Below are 22,779 nucleotides of genomic sequence, written 5' to 3'. Positions count from 1 at the left end.
AATTAATTATTCATCCAGTCATTTATTCAAATTACAATCTTGGACTAATGAGTAGATAACAGAGGCCATGGAATGATTTACTATAATAAACATTTCCTATAAATCATCGGCGTCATATTCATATGGCAGTTCTGGTTCTCTTGAGCTGTACACTGTAAAATAAATAAAAATGAATCATGTTTCCAATTAAAAATATTCTAGTGACTGATCACATCTACATTTTTCATTTGGCCAACTTGAATTTCTATGAATTGATGCAATTTAATCCACAGAAATTCAGTTTGGGCAGCTGAAAAATGTAGATGTGATCAGTCACTAGAATATTTTCTATTGGAGACATGAATTTGTTTTACAGCGTAGACCATCACCAAACCAACTCTACTGAACATAAAGGTGCACAGATCATTGTTTTTATGTCTTATGTGATGCTTTGACTGTACTTTTTGCTGTAATGCATGCATGGGGTTTACCAAAAATATATTCTGCAGAAGCCTTTTCAGCAAATATTAAATGAAGGATTACATGCACTCTGGTTATGAAATGAAAGACATTGCTTACTAGGTACAAAACAACCTCAAAAGAGTTTATTTTATTATTTATTTTTATGGGAACAATAATAGTGCATAATTATGTGTTGTTCAGCAAATGTCTGACTATGAAAGCCTTTCTTAAGTCTGCAAGCACAGGAGGGATTTGCGTTTGATGTCACGCCTTTCTCTTCTATTCATTTCTGTTTTTAACATTCCCACATTTACATAACCGAGTGTTGTTATGCTTTCATGACCCTTTTAACCAAAGGATCATCAGCCTCTTTAAAGCAGACGACATTGAGCATCAAATGGTGGTTCGGGGGCGTCTGGCAGAGCTTAACGATTATCTTCAACCGTTCAGATATTTGTGTTACAGTACAGTCCTCGCCGTGCTTGTTATGAATTATGAAAATGACTGAATTATGATGTAATGCACTTTTAAAAGGTTGAGTTTCAACCTTTGAGAATTTGAGAAAAGTCATTGGATGGCTTGACGGAAATAATGATGGAGGTTTTTTTTCTTCTTGTTCCAGAAGACCACCGGGGACTTCACAGAGCATCAGAAGGTAAGTGTGAAGACAACGACATTCAATGTTTTTAATTAATGCAAAATGCAATCCATTTATCCATGATTTGTCTACAAAAATACGCCTGACTTTTTTTTTTTTTCTTACTGCACATATAAAGAATTGATGAAAATCAAAAGGGAATAAAAAATGAAGGTTGAATGCACTTTCTTGTCAGTCTATCAAAAGCATCACACTGCCTTGTGTTGAAAGGTCAGCGAGGAGCATCTTTATCATTATCAAACTTTCATTGCAAAGTAGAGTTTTTGTTCAGACCTTCAACAGAAGCAATATTGATGCAAATGTCAGTATACGGTGTAACAAAACGGCATCTCAATCTATTTCAATGCTGATTTTGCTTCCCAGAGAACTCGTGGTCTCTAAGAAGCTGTCCGGGGTGTTAAATCAATGCAAAAACATCGCTCAATACTGAAGCTCACCTCCCCTTCTTCCTAACAATCATTTGAGATGCCTCTGTATATTAGCCTAGAAATCTAGACGTACCCAGGCCGCAGCAAATCTACACCCATAAAAATAAAGGTGCCAGGAAGAACTAAAAATTATTTTATTTTTGTACAGTAATGCCATAAAAGAACCATTTTTAGTTCCCCAAAGAACTGTTTGGTGACTTTGGATCGCCAAAGTTACGGGATTTCAGCCGTTTGTCGGTTCGGCATTGGCGATCCGAATCATGAATCGATTCACTGACTCATAACGGTTCGAATCATGAATCGATTCACTGACTCATAACGGTTCGAATCATGAATCGATTCACTGACTCATAACGGTTCGAATCATGAATCGATTCACTGACTCATAACGGTTCGAAGCTTTGTTCTGAAATCGGCCATCACTATATAAGTCGTTATTTAGTTGTTTAGGTCTATTCTGGCCTCTTCATCAATGATTGTAGAGCCGCTGTAGTGAGATGGGCTTTGTAACGACGTCTTTAGTGCCTTTATGGGTCTTGAGAGAGGAAATGACATTGGTGTCAATGAAGGCCTTTCTGAGCCATCGGATTTCAACACTAATATCTTCATCTGTGTGTGAAGATGAGCGGAGGTCTGACGGCTGGCCAACCACATTAGGGTAAGTTATTAATGATGGAATTTTAATTTTTGGGTGAACTAACCCTTTAATAAGGGAAGCTGTGCTCTAAGTCGGTAAAAGTTAAATCTATCAACTAGCTCCACTTCACCTTCTTCGTTGCTTCGTTGCTCTGGTTGGTTGAAGCGCTATCCTATAGAGCGAATCTGAATGACAGCCGTTTATCCGCCTCTCGGATTGAGCTCTGCCAATGGTGAGTTTCCAGACCTGACATCTTAACGTGGGTCTGGTTTGTCAGGCTATCTGTATATGAGAGACGTAAATAGAGGCGATCCTCTGGAGTCAAGACACTCATGCCAGTCACGCTTAAAGCAGGGCTCCCACTCGTCATGAAAGAAACTTTCAATTTAATCAGAAAGTGTTTAAACAGTCAATAAGTGGATAAATCGCTACTTGCTGCTTGCAGGAATATAGTCGCCACTTTCTTCAGTTTAAGACACTGAGCAAAGCTTGCTTGAAATGGGCCGAACGAATGAACGATCTTGAGTTAAATTGTTGTGGTGTCGGATTATAATAAACCTCAACCATGATTGTTGACATTGTTTATCTGTGGGAAGGATATGTAAAGTCCTAAAGGTTTCTGCACGGCCTGAACATGAAGTGTGTCCAAGCTAGCAGCTTGTTTTGATGATTCACTCCGTCATTTCCGCCTGACAATGCACATGTTTAGACCGATGCAAATGTTAGAGCCGTGCATATTAATGATCCCCAACGCTTGTGTCACGGTCGGCCTTATGTTGAGAAACACTTTTTTTCCGTTGCGTTATGGATTCATGAGATTGACATAAGAAGTAGGAGGCAATGATGTTTGAGACTCACATGTGTGTGATGTCCATGCACTGAACTCGTATTATTTCACCATGGCAAGGTTAATTCAATTTTTCATTCTAGGGCACCTTTAATTAATTTGTATTTAAAGCACTGAATTGCCATTGTGTATGAAATGTGCTATACAAACAGCTTGCCTAGAGAAAATGTGAAATGTCCTGGAAAATAATGTTCCAAATTTTGTACCAATATTTGCTCAGCTGAAAAGAAGACCCTGTAACTCTCGCAAAACAAGCGCCATAAGTGGCCCACGTTAGAGAACAACGGCAGCCCGTGTCTGATAACAGATAGAGAGGATGTGTAAATACACTGCACTGTGCATGAAATCAATGGAGTCCACTGCTTTTTCTAAGTCCTGCTAATGCACTCGGCCTCGTAAAGGATCTTTATTAGAGCCAGGCTGGGTCAGGCCATGCTAATGTCTCACAGACACTGATGACGGCTGGTGAAGAGCAAGAGTCAAATGGACAGATTAGTGGCTATCCCCAAAGGCAAATTATAGAAGCTGGATATTTCACTTCACACAGAGTACACACTGTTCAAAAGAATAAAAAAAAAAATGTAAAGTAGCTTGTTCTGACCCAGACTGCATTTGTTTGAACAGAAGCTGAAATACTGAAAAATATTATTCCAATTTAAAATGTGTTATTTCAAAGGTGTAGTGTGTACGTTTTAGTGGCATCTAGTGGTGAGGTTGTGAATTGCACCCGTTCCCCCCTCCCTTCTGAAGAACATGGAGAAGCTACGGTGGCCTACTCAGGACAAAGATGTGGTCTGAGACAGCAGAGAGTAGCTAGTGCTCTTTAGAGAAGTTTGTCCCTTTAGGGCCACTGTAGAAACATAGCGGCGCAAAATGGCGACCATGTTTTGCGTGTGATAGTATGGTGTGCTGGGTAGTATAGTATGCTGGGTGTCCTGGTATTTTGATTTCATGAGTACTTTAATAATGAAGTTTATTTTAAAAAAATTTCGACACCCAGCATTCATTGTCACATGATCCTTTATAAAATATTCCAATATGCAGAGGCGGACAGTAATGGAGTATTTAGACTTTCTACTCAAGTACATCTTTAAGTATATACTAATATATACTTATATATATATATATATATATATATATATATATATATATATATATATATATATATATATATATATACAGTCCCTGACAAAAGTCTTGCCGCTTATCTATTTTCTAGAAATACCTGATATTAACCTGACTTTTAATTAATTCATTGGTGTTAGAAATAGCTCATATGAAAAGCTAAAACCCTCCCAAATGATGTTTAATGCACTGAAATAAATAATTTTCACAGAAAAAATATTTATCATTTAATCAAGACAGAAAGGTCAAATTTTGGCAAGACAAAAGTTTTGTCGCCTATACAGAAATTGAACAAATTTACTGCAAATACAAAAATATGTCAGCAAATTAAGTTGTGGCGCTGTGAGATCCAAATGTAATATCTTGTATGACTTCCATGAGCTTGAAGGACTGCATCCATGCGGTTTGGCAAGGATTCATACAATTTATTGATGAAGTCATCAGGAATAGCTAAGAAAGCAGTCTTGCATGCCTCCCAGAGTTCATCAATATTCTTTGGTTTCGTCTTCCATGCGTCCTCTTTCATCCTACCCCACATATGCTCAATGATGTTCATGTCTGGTGACTGGGCTGGCCAATCCTGGAGCATCTTGATTTTCTTCGCCTTGAGGAACTTTGATGTGGAGATGGAAGTATGCGATGGAGCACCGTCCTGCTGCAGAATTTGGCCTCTTTTATGGTTGGGAATATAAGAGGTAGCTAAGATTTCTTGGTATTTTAGACTATTAATGTTCCCTTCCACCCTGCAGATCTCTTGCACACCCCCATACTGGATGTAACCTCAGACCATGATTTTTCCGCCACCAAACTTCACTGTTTTCTGGGTGAATCTCGGATCCATTCAGGCTCCAGTAGGTCTCCTGCAATATTTGCGGCGACTGTGGAGTAATTCAACAGAAGATTCATCTGAAAAATCCACCTTCTGCCACTTTTCCAGCGTCCATCCTTTTAGCAGGCTGTGGGCCTTGGCAAATGCCACACGGTTTTTCAATTGTCTTTTGTTTAGTGCTGGCTTCTGGGCACTGATTCGACCATGGAGGCCATTTCGAGACAGAATCCGACAAACTGTTCTGGTTGACACAGGGACTTCAGGTGACCAGGTCTCGTGGAGCTCTGCTGCAGTGGAAAATGGGCTGGCCTTGGATTTTCGAGCCAACAAACGATCCTCTCGAGCAGTTGTCTTGCGGGGTCTGCCTGACCTGGGCTTGTCAAAAACGTCTCCAGTCTCTTCAAATCTTTTTTTTATCCTCTGTACTTGATGCTGAGACACATTGAAGGTGTCTGCCACATCAGCAGTGGATCTGGTCTTCAGCCTCTTGATAATCAAAACTTTAGTCTTAGGGTGAATCTTAGGCATGTTTGCAGAGGTCTAGTTGCAGTTGATGTGAAGGTCTAGTGTACTGGGGTTCTTTTTATACACACTTGAGACCTAATTGATCCATTATTAGTCACAGGTGAAGCTCATATGACAAGGTGACAACACTTTTGTCTTTGCAAAAATTGACTCAATGGGCTTTACCAAGCTGTGAATATTAGAATACTTTTTGAAAGTTTAGTTTTTCACTGAAACATTATCACAAAAGCTGGTGGGATTAAAATGAGGCATTTCTTGTAAAAAAAATCTTGATTAGAAATATATTTCAGCGGCACTTTAGGTCAATTTGTACACAAGCGACAAGACTTTTGTCAGGGACTGTATATATATATATATATATATATATATATATATATATATATATATATAATATATATATATCAGTGTTTTCCTTCAGAAAACGTTTTCTTCCATACATTCAAAAGCATAATATATAATAGATGGTGTCCTCGACTAAGGATTTACACATTCAAATCAGAATTGTCGAATCTTTCTATGGTCGACCGATAGTCGAATCATCTATGTGTGTGTGTGTGTGAATGGGTCAAGAGGGGCACGATACTAGTCTACTAATAAACTAAACCTAAAAAAATATACCTACCTAGAGAGGAAAAGAGCATGCGTTTACATGCACGTTCCTAAGCCGATTGTGCCTAAAGGCACACCGCACATGAAGATCAGCGCCTTGTCTTAGGATCTCACACCAGACGCGCACATTATATACGCTCAAGCTCAATTTTGAACCGGCTTCTGAAAGCAGAGCTGCACGATCTTGTAGCACAGGGTGAAATCAGCACATTGACGATTTGAGGAAAATATAAATGTAATACTTCCTGAGTCGCCTCGGACAGGCACCGAATGCCGCCACCGGGGTGTGTGTGTGTGTGTGTGTGTGTGTGTACTCTCATTGAATGTGTTGAATTTTAAAGGCGCGGCGCGGCTCTCAGCTTAAAGGGTTGCACACCAGACATAAAGCTCCGCGCCTGATTAACACCTGCGAAGATTCCACCGTGAGATCGGGGGTCGAATTCAGCACCGCAAATCGATGCATCGAATCTTCGACTAATCGGGGTCACCCCTAATATATAATGTCATACTTTTTTACTGCACTACATTTCATACTTAAAAGTTCTTTTTTTACCTTTAATACTTAATTACATAAAAAAATAGTACTTTCTTACCTGTACTGAAGAAAAATTTTGAATTACTTTTACTTGAGTAAAAGTATACAGTACTACATTTTTTATGTAATTAAGTCTTAAATGATATTCAATATGAAATGTATTGCTGTAAAAAGTACAATATTATGTTTTGGAATGTTGTGAAGTAAAAGTTTTCCAAAGAATTACATATTTTTCACAATTCTTTGATTGATTAAAAAAGGAGCGCATTTATTTGAAATAGAAATGTGATTACGTATCTATTTAGAAAAAAACAAACAAACAAAAACAGAACAAAAATCATAATGCCCCAAACTTTTGAACGGTTGTCTGTTTACGTGCAGTTTAAAAATGAGTTTTTAATCAGAGAAAACAATCAATTGAATTAAAATAATATTCTTAAGATGTCTAATTTTAATAAAGTGTGTGTAAGCTGTGTTTAGCACTAAGGACAGACTCTGTTTTCTGCTTCTGAACGTGACCACACACACACACACACACACACACACACACACACACACACACACACACACACACACACACACACACACGTTGTGTTTACATGTTTTATGGGGACTCTCCATAGGCGTACTGGATTTTATACTGTACAAACCGTATTTTCTATCCCCCTACACTGCCCCTGCTCCTAAACCAACCCAACACACACACACACACACACACACACACACACACACACACACACACACACACACACATACAGCTGATGAAAATAGATGGATTCAGGGTCCCGAGTTCAATCCACAGAAAGGCTTTTGTAGTTAAAAGGCCAGCCCATTATAGTACGGCGTGGCCTTTTTCAAAAGCATTTTGCAGAAAGTGGATTAAAGTATTGATTTGTGGAAAATGTCACAGCATAAATATTTGCGTTTTAATGCAGTACAGTGCAATCAGTGTTGACTTTTCTCAATGAGTTTTTCATTTCGGCACTACAGCTGGAGCGAGCGGGAACTGTTGCCTTCTCAATACGGGCTTATGTATTTAGCATAGCTGAATGATTAGCATGCAAAACGAAATGAATTGCTTTCATTGATTGAGTTTCACACTGTCATTAACAGCAATGAAGACAGACAAGAGGCCATGGATGACTTGGCTCACTGTGGCGGAAAGCCTTGACGTTAAAACATATATCTCGTGGGATCTCACTTAACCTTTTTGTTTCGCAGTTTAAACGTGATGAATGACTGCATTAAATGAAAGTGAGACATTTTATTATCCTTGACAGTTGTGGAGTAGCTTGAGTTTCAGGCATGGAGTGGAATTTGACTGTTAAACCACAATTGTTCACTGGTATTATGTGTTGTACAGTTTTTTTTATTGATTAATTAATTGCATTATTTTCTGAAACTTCCTTTGGCTTAAACTTGTAAAGTAGGTCATTATTTGGATAATGCATGAGGTAGTCCCTTTGTTTATATATATATATATATATATATATATATATATATATATATATATATATATATATATATATATATATATATATATATATATATATATATATATAATGTATGTGTGTATTTATATATTCCTTAGGGTCGGTCCTCAGAGTTCCTTTGTAGGAAGTTTGGAGGCCATTATGTCACCAGGACAAAAGGGGAAAGATGCCATTTTAATTAAAGTTGGCAGATTTACCATCCGCATAGGGTTTAAAACACCACCCGTCTGTGCAGATCGAGGCCGAAGTACCAGCGATAAAAATGATTTATGCTAGCCAGGGCAGCGGAGAGATTTCTCTAAGGGATTTCTGGAGGAATTAGCTCAGGCATTGGAAGGCTGTACTGTAATGAGGAGGAATGACATCAGATTCAAACCCTTAAAAACGGATGGAGCAGCCGGGCCGAACAATCTGTGACTGCCTCCACATGGGCCCAGCCCTGCCTTCAGTCTTATGGTTAACCTGGGATTAGAAGACAAAAGATGGGGAAAAAAAACATTCAGATCTTCATTAAGCTGTTTAATTAGTTTCAGACTCAAATTAATTGCATATATCAATGCTGATATCGGTAGTTAAATCTAAAACTGATGAAAGTTGTAGTTTTCGGTAATTGAACTAAAATATAAATATTAAATGTTTCTTTGACAACTAACTGAAATAAGTAGTAAAACTATAATGAAAATAATGCAAAAAACAATACAAATAACTAAATCACATAACATGACTAAAACTTTAAATGAAAATATTAAAATAAAAGCTAATTCAAAATATTAATAAATATTGCAATACTATTGCCTGAGAAAATTATAAAAATACATTTAAAATGCTTGTAAATATATATATATATAGACAATTTTCATTCAAGTGTTATATAACATTTATTACACGGCTCTGTGAAATACTTGATTCTGATTGGTCAATCGCCCATTCCAGCGGTGTGTTATTTCCAGATAACAGCCGCTCATCCGGGTACTGCGAGTTATCTTGACCGGTTCTACTTCTGTGCTTAACGCTGGCGCCATCTTGTGGCTCAAACAGCCGTGGGTTACAATGGAAGACTACAAGGCAGGTTTCCTTTATAAAGTTTTAAATATGGATATTTTTTCTGACACAAACGCATCGATTGGAATCAGACGGCTCTATTAACCCATCGGAGTCGTGTGGAGCACGTTATTTGACGGACAGCTGCATTTAATGGACTTCAGAAACAGCTCCAACTACTGCTGGGATTAACGTTAGCCTGGACTTTTTAAATATAACTCTGATTGTATTTGTCTGACAGAAGAATGTCATAAACACCTATAATGACCTGAGGGTGAGTAAATCATAGGCTTGGTTTCATTTTTGGCTGAACTAACCCTTTCAGCATTCATTCTCAACATTTAGCAGCAATAGATAAAGGCTTAAAGCAGTCTGGAACTGTTTTTCTTCCCGGAAGCTTTGCGTAAGAGCTAATAAAATATTTAATCTCAAGACAATATTTAGTGTCTAATAATGATTTATTTGAGACTAGTAGCCGTGTAATAAGCGGGATAATGTCCACCCAGCCGGTTGTTATCGCAGAATAAACCCCTTCAGAGTGACGCTCCGCTTCGCCTCGGGGTCCTGATCACTCTGGAGGGGTTTATTCTGCGATAACAACCGGCTGGGTGGACATTATACCTTACTTATTATATTAAAAATCAATTACATATACACACAATTATAAATAGAGGAGAATAAAGAAAGAATAAAAAAGGACAATTATATGTAAAATACAAACAAATAACAAGAGGGAAAAAATGACAAAATATGTCCATACAGTTTTGTATACAGGTACAGTAATAAGTCTTCATCAGGTCCTTTTACAAAGACCACATGTAATGTTTTGAGAGCACTTTCTTTCTTTCTTGAGAGCACTATTTACTTATTTGTCTTTATGTTGTGGAGTATTCTGTGTTGTGTGTTTTTGTATTGGATGCCATAGTCATTGCACTGTAAAACAAATTTACCTACGGGTACAAAAAAGTAACCTAACCTAAGTCTAAGCAACAGGTTAATCTGGTGTGATTTTGTTATTAAAGGTGCAGTATACAACTTTCCGTCCACTGGAGGGCGCCTATTCAAAACAAAGGCTTAGTTTGATGACGCCAGGTGTGAGCGCAGCATCTTGGGATATGTGGTCTTCACCTCACAGCCGGTGGAAAATTAGACTCGGGCAGAAATCACGTTCATGCATGCGGTTATTAACGTTACTGTAGTCTAAAGCAGAGCAGGACCGAGTGTTGTGGAGCTGAGCACGGCCGCTGGAGCGATTGTTAAACACACACACGGCTCACGAACACCGGGACGGGACACAGTCGCTGGGCGCCTGCACTGATCCGCTCTTCCGGTTATGATTGAGATAAAGCAGCTCTGTTTATCATATTAGATACATTTAAGTGTGTTTAAAATGATGTTATGACGTTACTCCGTGCGTTCGCTCGGCGCTGCTGTGACATGTTCACACTGCTAAGAGTAAACCGAGGGTAGCGCAGATATGACGCGATTGACAGGCGACTCGCTCAAACGCTATGCTGAAACATCCCGGTCCTTCATTAAAATAGCAATTTTCCCACAATTTACAAATACTGTAGTTGGAAACATTTGGGATATTGTAAGTACTAAAATATATAACACTGGCCTAGTGGTTTTTGGATATTTTACTGCAAAAATACTGCATAGTGCACCTTTAATTACATCAATATCTTTATTTTATTTTTTTACAGGTCAATTAATATTTTAGATAAACTGGTGGTGCAAATTGTATTTTTTTTTTCAATTAAACATTTATAACTGTTCATCTAAAAGTCATTATCTTTGTGGCTGTAGGATCTGCAGCTCTCGGTTATAATCAGGCAGCCGAAATCCTGTAATTATAATCCTGATCTTCCTTCAGCTAACTGGGAAAAAGACACCAAATATATTTTCTGCAGATGAAGAATCCAGAGCTGCACGTGTTTACAGGCCATGAAAGCGAGAGCGTGTTGTTGATCTCACCACTCTGACCCCAGTACAGTTATGAGTCAATAGCGCTCATCTTTTGGTCTCCGCTTCAGTGCTTCGCTGGTTTTGAGGAAGAAAGGCACATGTTTGAAGCATTTATGTGTGCAAAGGCGATGCAAAGACGCCAGATGCTGAAGACATGAAAGCAGGACCTTCAAAAACATTACACTGCCTTTGTTTCTGCTCCTCAAACAGCTCCTTCTGCTGAGAGTCCTTCTGTCCCAGGAAACTGAGCTGAATTGATTCCCTGAAAAGATAATCATATTATTCCTCTCCCCCATGTAGAGACAAGGCGATTGCATCTCGGCTGTTGTCTGTCAGCACTGGAATTGTTAATTAGCACCTGTAAGCTCATATTGTATTCCTCCCTACGGTTCATGTCAGGCACGTGCCCTTTTTCAAAATAAATCAAAAGTGCCCCTCTCTACGGAAGCCCTGAATGGCCATGGAAAATATTTGTTTTCTGTCTAATGTCGTGATCACAAGTTAATTTTCTCGTGATCTCATGATAACAAAAATTGGTTTCTCGCGATCTCATGATAATAAAAGTTTTCTCGTGATCTCCTGATAACAAAAGTTGTCTGTTGTGATCACGAGTTCATATTTTCTAAGTTACACAACTGCGTATATGTTTTAACTGGTGGGGAAGTTTAGCAGAAGACTTCGGGTCTCAGTTAGTAAGAATGTGTGTGCAAAGCCTGTGACACAAACCTTAAACCTTTACAATCAACTGAAAACATAAAGAATAGTTACAAACTCGGAGTGGCCTTGAGAATATAATTTATTAAGCCTGTATGAAAATATGGGGTCAGGGTTAGTAAGATTTTTTTTCAGCAAGGACACATTAAACTGATCAAAAGTGACGGTAAAAAGATACTTGGAGCTTACACACACACACACACAAGCTTGGTTCGGGTTATGGGAGCCAAAAAAAACAAAACAAAACAAAAAATACTCCTCCTGTGTGATTTATAAGCCTTTTGAAAAGTGGGGACATGGGTAATGGGTAATACCTGTGTCATACCCATGGCATTATACACATTTGAGTCCTCATATTTGTGTGTGTGTGTGTGTGTGTGTGTGTGTGTGTGCGTGCGTGCGTGCGTGCGTGCGTGCGTGCGTGCGTGCGTGTGTGTGCGTGTGTGTGCGTGTGTGTGCGTGTGTGTGTGCGTGTGTGTGTGCGTGTGTGTGTGCGTGTGTGTGTGCTCATCTAGGAGAAGTGTGCATATTAGGAGTTCCTCCCAGGGCCATACTCGCAAAAAACACTTTCTGAAACTCATTTGAATCCTGAAGGAGTGTATTTGACACTATATATATATATATATATATATATATATATATATATATATATATATATATATATATATATATATATATAATTTTCACAATATTATTGGTTTTACATATTCAAATAAATGCAGCCTTTTGGGCATAATGGACTTTTTTTTAAAACCATGAATAAAAATTACCAACCCCAAAATATTTATATATATATTTATATATATAGTGTTCAGCTGATATTTTTCTTTGCACAGTGACCTTGCCAACTACTTGCCTGGCATGCATAATAAAAAAGTTTTTAATTGTTTCGTGGATCCGTGTGAACGTGATTTATTTTGACGTTGTCGTGCACGAAAACCACACAGGAAAAACATTCCCATTTTTACTGCATTGGTGTTGTGTAATCATGCCCTTACACTGTTCAAAAACAATATTGTTGGTTTAACTTAAAAAAGTAAGTAACCTGGTTGCCTTAAAAATTTGAGTTTATTGAAATTCAAAATTTGAGTTGATACAATGAAGGAAATTGGTTTAATAAATAGAAACTCAAAATATTATTGAATCTGAACCACATTAAAATGTGATAAATCATGAAAATAGCACAATTTGGCTGCGTCATCACAAATAAAACACAATTACCCAAAATGCTTACAAAATATTTGAATAATATTTGAATAAAGGTTATCGATTTTCAAAAAATGTCATTGTATTAGCTCATATTTTTATATCTCAATGAACTAAACATTTTAAGGCAACCTGGTAACTTACTTTTTAAATAACTTTTACAGTGTAGTTGCCAGAAGTTTTACAAAACACAAAACAGTACCCATAAAACACGAAGTCAAATCAATAACCACATGTTTAGGTGTAGGTTTATTCACGGTTTGACAAGGCAGAATATTGCAGCACAAAACCCTGAAATGTGTCAAACATTACACATACTCAGAAACAACCATTATGCATCTAATACAAACAAAAAATCCAATAAAATCACATAATTCTGTCATAATATCAATAACTTCTGAGAGATAGTACAGCACAAATAAACAAAAAAGCAGAACTGGACTACAATCAAACACCTAAAGAGTTATTTGTAAAAAACGATTGAAGAGTGGACTAAAAGGAAGTGCCCACCCTATACTCTAAAAAAAATCTGAGTAAAAATCAACCCAATGCTGGGTCAAATATGGACTAACCCAGCAGTTGGGTTGTTTTAACCCAGCGATTGGGTTGTCTTAAGCAAGTATTTAACCCAACCACATGATTAAAACAACCCAATCGCTGGGTTTAAACAACCCAATTGCTGGGTTAGTCCATATTTGACCCAACATTGGATTAAAACAACCCAGCATTTTTTGAGTGTATACTGGGCTCATGTACTCCAGAACTGGCCGTATAAAAGTCAAATATATGTGTGTTAAAACATCACAAGGTAGACCTGCTTTTTTAGCAACACAAAGATAATAGATTCTAGGATGCACTTTCATAATCATGCATTAATGTGGGCGTCCCATGACGGATCAGAAGAGATATGGGTGGAAACGTGACGAAATGGGAAGTATTCTCACATCTTTCGGCCGTAGTTAACACACTCCTCCGTGCATGTTTATTAGAGCTCAGGCATGCACAGCGGCGGACGCTGAAGTTATTCACCCTGAGAGTGATGGACAGCCAGGGTCAGTTTAATTGCGAACGGGTCAAACAATAATGAAAGCCTTTCCCCCGCGTACAACCGCAGGCCGGCGGCAAAGACAGATCCACACAAAATACTGCAGAACGCTTGTCTGTCTCAATCACCATTGGGTGCACTGCAAAAAATACTCTTCTTACTTACACTCTAACAAATTGTGAGTAAAAAACAACCCAATGTTGGGTCAAATATGGACTAACCGAGGAGTTGGGTTGTTTTAGGCAAATATTTAACCCAACCGCAGGATTAAAACAACCCAATCGCTGGGTTAGTCCATATTTAACCCAACAATGGGTTAAAACATCCCAGCATTTAGAGTGTAGCGTTCTTGTTTCTAGTCTAAATATCTAAAAATTCTTAAATCAAGATGCATTTACTAGATAAGTACACTTTAAAAAATGCTGGGTTGTTTTAACCCAATGTTGGGTCAAATATGGACTAACCCAGCAAATGGGTTGTTTTAACCCAGCGATTGGGTTGTTTTAATCCTGCGGTTGGGTTAAATATTTGCAACCCAATCACTGGGTTAAAACAACTTAACTGCTGGGTTAGTCCATATTTGAACTAACATTTGGGTTGTTTTTTACTCTGAATTTTTTAGAGAGTAATCATCATCATCATCATCATCATCATCATCATCATCATCATCATCATCATCATCATCATCATCATCATCATCAACTTTTTTTCAGACTCATGCAGTCTAAAGAATGCTGGGTTAAAAACAACTCTAGTTGGGTTGAAAATAGACAAACCCAGAAATTGGGTTGTTTGAATGGGTCCATTCACTGGGTTCAAACAACCCAATTTCTGGGTTTGACCATTTTCAACCCAACTAGAGTTGTTTTTAACCCAGCGTTTTTAACATGCAACATACATTAAAAAAAGAGAATATAATAAAAAATATATAATAAAAATAAAAAACCTACACTTTAACATACATTAAAAAAAGAGAATATAATAAAAAATATATAATAAAAATAAAAAACCTACACTTTAAAAAAAAGTGCAAATTTTGAACTTTTGCAGTACAATCGACTTGGATGTTTAAGTTATTTGAACTTAAATTATGTTTATGACTTTAAACTGACTTTATAAAAATGAGTTAAAAACATGTCAAAGCAAAGCCTATGTTGTCATAACTTATTGAACATAATTTTTTAGAGTGTACAGTACACCATTACTATAAAAGACACTTATACAATCTAAAAATGCTGGTTTAAAAACAACCCAAGTTGGGTTAAAAATGGACTAACCCAGCAATTGGGTTGTTTTAACCCAGCGGTTGGGTTATATGTTTCCTTAAGACAACCTAATTGTGTGGTTAAAACAACTCTTGTCTTACGAAAACATATAACCCAACCTCTGGGTTGAAACAACCCAATTGCTGGGTTAGTCCATTTTCAACCCAACGTGGGTTGTTTTTAACCCAACATTGGTATGATTCCACAGTGATGATTGGTATCGTATGGCACTAAACCCCGGATTAACTAGCAGCATAACAATGCTGTTCTGGGAGACATTCCGGGGACAAATGAATTTGTAGATGAGCGCCCTCAACAACGCCTGAAAGCTGCGACCCCTGCATTACAAAACACGTCACTTACACTAGAGCATCTGGGTTTGTTGAGTAATATCTCCATACAATCATTAGAAGCAACCTTAAAGGGTTAATTCAGCCAAAAATGAAACTTCTGTGATTAACTCCTTTCCCTAATGTCGCTCCACACCCGTAAGACCTCCGTTCATCTTCACACACAGTTTAAGATATTTTATATTTAGTCCGAGAGCGTATGCAAGTGTATGCACACTATACTGTCCATGTCCAGAAAGGGAATAAAAACATCATCACAGTAGTCCATATGAGACATCAGTGGGTTAATTAGAGTCTCTTGAAGCATCCAAAATACATTTGGGTCCAAAAATAACAAAAACTACGACTTTATTCAGCATTGTCTAGAAACAAGACAAAAATGCTAAGTAAGAAAATCTTTTTTTGCAGTGCACGTGTCACTCTGCCTTTATTGTTTTCATCAAAACAAGACAAAATATCTTACGTCGTTTTACTGATCTAGTAAATGCATCTTGATTTAAGAATTGTTAGATATTTAGACTGGAAACAAGACAAAGTTACTGAGTAAGAAGAGCATTTTTATAGTGTATTTTTCAGCCTGTCAAGGAAGTGCGCTGATATTAACAACGAATAGGTCTTGCAAAGTGCAACCTAAACAACTCCGTGAGTCAAGCGTGCTTGTGAGTCTCTTTTGTTAATTACTAATTGCCAGGATTAGATCTGAGATCCATCGCCTCATGCATTTTAAATGAGGTGAGTCTCAATGATTTCTTTTTAGTGCGTCTGCACAAGCACTGCAAACAACAAAAACAGCCGGATGCTCTTCTTAAGATATTGTTTTAATGGATAAAATACAGTAGAATCTTTCCTCTAATGAGTCACCTTGATTGTGAGGCTAAAACACATTGATCACTTCTTTGTTCTAGCACGTTCTCATAAGAAATGAGGACATTATTGAGGCTTTGTTGGCCTCATTTACAGATTCTCATTTGTTTTATTCAAGCAGAGACCGACCTTGTAAAAGAGCAGGCGTGGATATGCATCATCGCACTTCCCAAACGCTGAATAGGACCTGGTTGGATGTAATGCAGTCTGTTCAACGCTGTCAAAACGAGAAAGTAGACCTAAATATTTAAACAGAAGGAGGTCAAAGGATATCGTGAAAGCATGAGTTTGTTTAATACGAGATGGGGCGGTTGGAGGCAGAGGAAAGGTCTTCGCTTTTGAATAATAATTAAGTTATACACTAACAATTTCAAATAATATTTAGATTCTGGAGCACAAATCCAGTCGTGCGTCTCACGAGGATATCTGTGCCAACACTACACTATAAGGGTCAAAATTATCCATTTTTCTTTTATGCCAATAATCATCAGGATATTAATATCATGCTCCATGAAGATATTTAGCACATGTTCATATCATAAATGTATTATTAGTAGTAATATGCATTGCTAAGGACTTCATTTGGACAACTTTAAAGGAGATTTTCTCAATATTTAGATGTTTTTGCACCCTCAGATTCCAGATGTTCAAATATTGTCCTATCCTAACAAACCATACATCAATGGAGAGATTATTAATTCAGCTTTCAGATCATCTACACATCTCAACATTGACCCTTATGACTGGGTTTGCTTATGTTCAAGTGTAAAAATGTCCAAATCAATAGCAAAGATGAGTTGCTGTTTTTCAAAAACAAGTTTTTTTCTCTGGCATTTGAGGCGGGATTATTTTTTCTTGCTGATCAAATCAAATATTTATTCATCTCTAACTGTTGGTCCGGGGATTTTGTGGCACGTACAGCAGATAAATGGATCAGTCTGAATGTTAAGTAGCAATTTTTATTTTTATTTGAATAATTCACAGTTGCAGTTTTATTGTGTGGTATCAATAGCCCAACCTGGCTCGCTTAGTTGGTGTGGGGACACTTAATATTCAACAATACTGACGATCTGCCTGTACTGACACTGATGTATGAGAACTGAACTCAGCTGGATGATGACTTCTTTATTTAGTTGTTTTTTTGTTGTTGTTGAAGAACTGCTTTATAGATTAAATGAACTAATTTAAGAATTCAACGCTGAACTGACTGAGGTGAACAACAGCTGAAATGCATAATTTTCCTTTTATCGCTGTAAAGCTGCTTTGAAACGATCAGGGCCGGGTTTCCCAATAACGATGCATCTTAGCTATAAAGAGCACGTTCTACGAGCGAAGTTACGATCACTCGCGGCAATTCCACGTGTGTTTCCCTAAAATGTACTTAACGTGAACGCGTGAGAACGCGCTCTAAGTGCTGCTTAAAGGCTGGTTTATACTCGGCGCGCTCGCCGTTGTGCTGTTCTTTGAAACGACAGAGGTCGACTCGGAGTAATTGTTCTATAAATAATTAAGCATTGTTAAAAGCCAGACGTTTTAGTCTTTAAAAACTATCTGCTATGTAGTGTCCTTTAATTAGGAGCAGAAACAGCGGGCGTGGCTTTATTGCATCAGAGGTGTGTCACTTTACTCACAGCTGATTGGTCCAATTTCAGTTTGAGATCTCTTATCCAGAACATAACCTGCCCTGGAGCAGGTTAGCCGTGGAGGTACCTAATGGTACCTAAAACCCAGGATTGGCACAAACTAAGCTTAAACAAATCTGGCTAGCCAGCTAAACCGGCGTCATGTACAGGCCCCTGTAGTGCATACATTGCTATATAACTAAAGGTGACAAATAATCAAATTTGTTGTCTTTTTTTTTGCTCTCGATATGAATTTTTATCATCTTGTTTACTGTCCTTTGTTCTACTACTGTTAATATAGTCATGTATTTCAGTTGTTCTTGGTCAGTTCTTGTTTGTGTATTGTTATCATTACCACTCCTCTCTTGCTAATTTCCCGCTGAAGTTGTCACTCCTGATCCGTCTGAAATCATAGACTGACATGTTTCTTTTAATCACAGGTATATGTAGCTCTGGTCCCATGCTAATGGAGTGCAGGTCTGTTTTCTGTCTTCATTACAGTACTAAAAGCTTCTACCATTCCAGCTTGCTTTAGCGTCTGTGAAGATAAATGAAGAAGAAATGTTAACACATTCCTCTTCAGCAAAGAACCCTCACATCCTCCATTTTATATTCCCACCCACCTGGAAATTAATTGGTAGTCTCTGAGATGGAAAGAGAGTGAGATTCAGGCTCCATCTGCTTGTTCCTGCTGCCATACGTGCACATTAATTCTACACACCTCTTGCTGTGCTAAAATAATATCCCGATTCTCTCTTTTCTAAATAAGCACAGACGAACAGCATTCTGGCTAATTCATCGCTGACAGCGCAGCGAGTGGAGAATTAGGGGTTCTGCTTTGAAATTGCAGGTCTCAAACGGCGCTCTCAAAAAGTACCATCAGTATTTTTCTTTTCTAAATAGCGAAACATAATGATGCTCTTAAATATGTTCTTCTGCCGATGTGAAAGAAATATAAAATCAATGCTTTTCAATTACACCTCAATTACTAAATTCAAAACTCAAAAAAAGATGTTAACAGGTCCAAATTAAAGCTCCATTTAACAGGTTAAAGGATTAGTTCAGTTTAAAATGAAAATAGATGCACTTTTATGATGATAGATGCACTTTTATGATGATAGATGCACTTTTATGATGAGAGATGCACTTTTATGATGAGAGATGCACTTTTATGATGATAGATGCACTTTTATGATGAGAGATGCACTTTTATGATGATAGATGCACTTTTATGATGATAGATGCACTTTTATGATGGATAGATGCACTATTATGATGATGGATAGATGCACTTTTATGATGGATAGATGCACTATTATGATGATAGATGCACTTATGATGATAGATGCACTTTTATGATGGATAGATGCACTTTTATGATGATAGATGCACTTTTATGATGATAGATGCACTTTTATGATGGATAGATGCACTTTTATGATGATAGATGCACTTTTATGATGATAGATGCACTTTAATGATGGATAGATGCACTTTTATGATGATAGATGCACTTTTATGATGATAGATGCACTTTTATGATGAGAGATGCACTTTTATGATGATAGATGCACTTTTATGATGGATAGATGCACTTTTATGATGATAGATGCACTTTTATGATGGATAGATGCACTATTATGATGATAGATGCACTTATGATGATAGATGCACTTTTATGATGATAGATGCACTTTTATGATGATAGATGCACTTTTATGATGGATAGATGCACTTTTATGATGATAGATGCACTTTTATGATGATAGATGCACTTTTATGATGGATAGATGCACTTTTATGATGATAGATGCACTTTTATGATGATAGATGCACTTTTATGATGGATAGATGCACTTTTATGATGATAGATGCACTTTTATGATGGATAGATGCACTTTTATGATGATAGATGCACTTTTATGATGGATAGATGCACTTTTATGATGATAGATGCACTTTTATGATGATAGATGCACTATTATGATGGACAGATGCACTTTTATGATGGATAGATGCACTTTTATGATGATAGATGCACTTTTATGATGGATAGATGCACTTTTATGATGATAGATGCACTTTTATGATGGATAGATGCACTTTTATGACGGATAGATGCACTTTTATGATGATAGATGCACTTTTATGATGATAGATGCACTTTTATGATGGATAGATGCACTTTTATGACGGATAGATGCACTTTTATGATGATAGATGCACTTTTATGATGATAGATGCACTTTTATGATGGATAGATGCTCTATTATGATGGATAGATGCACTTTAATGATGGATAGATGCACTTTTATGACGGATAGATGCTCTATTATGATGGATAGATGCACTTTAATGATGGATAGATGCTCTATTATGATGGATAGATGCACTTTTATGATGGATAGATGCACTTTTATGACGGATAGATGCACTTTTATGATGGATAGATGCTCTATTATGATGGATAGATGCACTTTAATGATGGATAGATGCTCTATTATGATGGATAGATGCACTTTTATGATGGATAGATGCTCTATTATGATGGATAGATGCACTTTAATGATGGATAGATGCTCTATTATGATGGATAGATGCACTTTTATGATGGATAGATGCACTTTTATGACGGATAGATGCACTTTTATGATGGATAGATGCTCTATTATGATGGATAGATGCACTTTAATGATGGATAGATGCACTTTTATGACGGATAGATGCACTTTTATGATGGATAGATGCACTTTAATGACGGATAGATGCACTTTTATGATGATAGATGCACTTTTATGATGATAGATGCACTTTTATGATGGATAGATGCACTTTTATGATGATAGATGCACTTTTATGATGGATAGATGCACTTTTATGACGGATAGATGCACTTTTATGATGATAGATGCACTTTTATGATGATAGATGCACTTTTATGACGGATAGATGCACTTTTATGATGATAGATGCACTTTTATGATGATAGATGCACTTTTATGATGAATAGATGCACTTTTATGATGAATAGATGCACTTTTATGATGATAGATGCACTTTTATGATGGATAGATGCACTTTTATGACGGATAGATGCACTTTTATGATGATAGATGCACTTTTATGATGAATAGATGCACTTTTATGATGATAGATGCACTTTTATGATGATAGATGCACTTTTATGACGGATAGATGCACTTTTATGATGATAGATGCACTTTTATGATGAATAGATGCACTTTTATGATGATAGATGCACTTTTATGATGATAGATGCACTTTTATGACGGATAGATGCACTTTTATGATGATAGATGCACTTTTATGATGATAGATGCACTTTTATGATGAATAGATGCACTTTTATGATGAATAGATGCACTTTTATGATGATAGATGCACTTTTATGATGATAGATGCACTTTTATGATGAATAGATGCACTTTTATGATGATAGATGCACTTTTATGATGATAGATGCACTTTTATGATGGATAGATGCACTTTTATGACGGATAGATGCACTTTTATGATGATAGATGCACTTTTATGATGGATAGATGCACTTTTATGATGGATAGATGCACTTTTATGATGATAGATGCACTTTTATGATGGATAGATGCACTTTTATGATGGATGGATGCACTTTTATGATGATAGATGCACTTTTATGATGATAGATGCACTTTTATGATGAATAGATGCACTTTTATGATGGATAGATGCACTTTTATGATGGATAGATGCAGTTTTATGATGGATAGATGCAGTTTTATGATGGATAGATGCAGTTTTATGATGGATAGATGCAGTTTTATGATGGATAGATGCAGTTTTATGATGGATAGATGCAATTTAATGATGGATAGATGCAGTTTTATGATGGATAGATGCTCTGTTATGGACTTTAAAACAGACACTTATGTCTGTATATATATATATATAACTCTGAATGAGTTTGTCTAAAAGATGAAAATCAAACTAACCTAGGATGACTTGAGGGTGAGTAAATATATTTTTTTTGGTGAACTATCCCTTTAATGAACATGTAAGCGGTAACCCTAATATGACTAGCCCACTTAATCTCTTTTCAGGAAGTCATTTATGACTTAACTAATTAATATTTCAGACCGTTCTTACATCTTGGGTAGAAAGCGTATCGAAAACACGAGTTGGCCTTTGATACGAAAGAGCCAGTCTGTGCATAGAAATCCACTAATGACGCTTTTCCTCGGTCTACAGTAGAATAATATATAATACAGTTATGAACCACGTCGCACAATCGCATTAATGCGGAAGTCCTATTTCCACCCAAAAGAAAAGGAAGTTTCACCTATCTAGGTTCATTGCACATTCCTTTTAGATTCACTACCACACTGGATGGGTATGATGCATCCAATATGTTTAACAGAACCTCTATTTATTACATAACCATGCATTTATATACCACATTACCGCGGGATGACTTTAAAGAAGAATGGGCTGTTCCTTACAGACGGTATACTGGGCGAGCACTGCGTGTTGTGTCTGAAAGAGAAGCAGAGCTTTGGTGCAGGGTGCATTACATCAAT

At 37.0% G+C, this 22,779-nt stretch overlaps 1 protein-coding gene across 2 annotated transcripts in view; it reads left to right on the top strand.

Annotated features, from left to right (window-relative positions):
- tnr (tenascin R (restrictin, janusin)) overlaps positions 1-22,779 on the top strand; it is a 252,698-nt gene that overhangs the window by 62,752 nt on the left and 167,167 nt on the right. For both annotated transcript variants that reach the window (XM_067453468.1, XM_067453467.1), the window contains exon 2: positions 1,064-1,096. The gene's annotated coding sequence lies outside the window, so the exon portion shown is untranslated. The remainder of the gene's footprint in view (positions 1-1,063; positions 1,097-22,779) is intronic.

This window comes from Pseudorasbora parva, chromosome 9 (genome assembly GCF_024679245.1).
Source record: "Pseudorasbora parva isolate DD20220531a chromosome 9, ASM2467924v1, whole genome shotgun sequence".
Classification (NCBI taxonomy): domain Eukaryota; kingdom Metazoa; phylum Chordata; class Actinopteri; order Cypriniformes; family Gobionidae; genus Pseudorasbora; species Pseudorasbora parva.
This window is presented reverse-complemented; position numbering and strand designations above follow the sequence as displayed.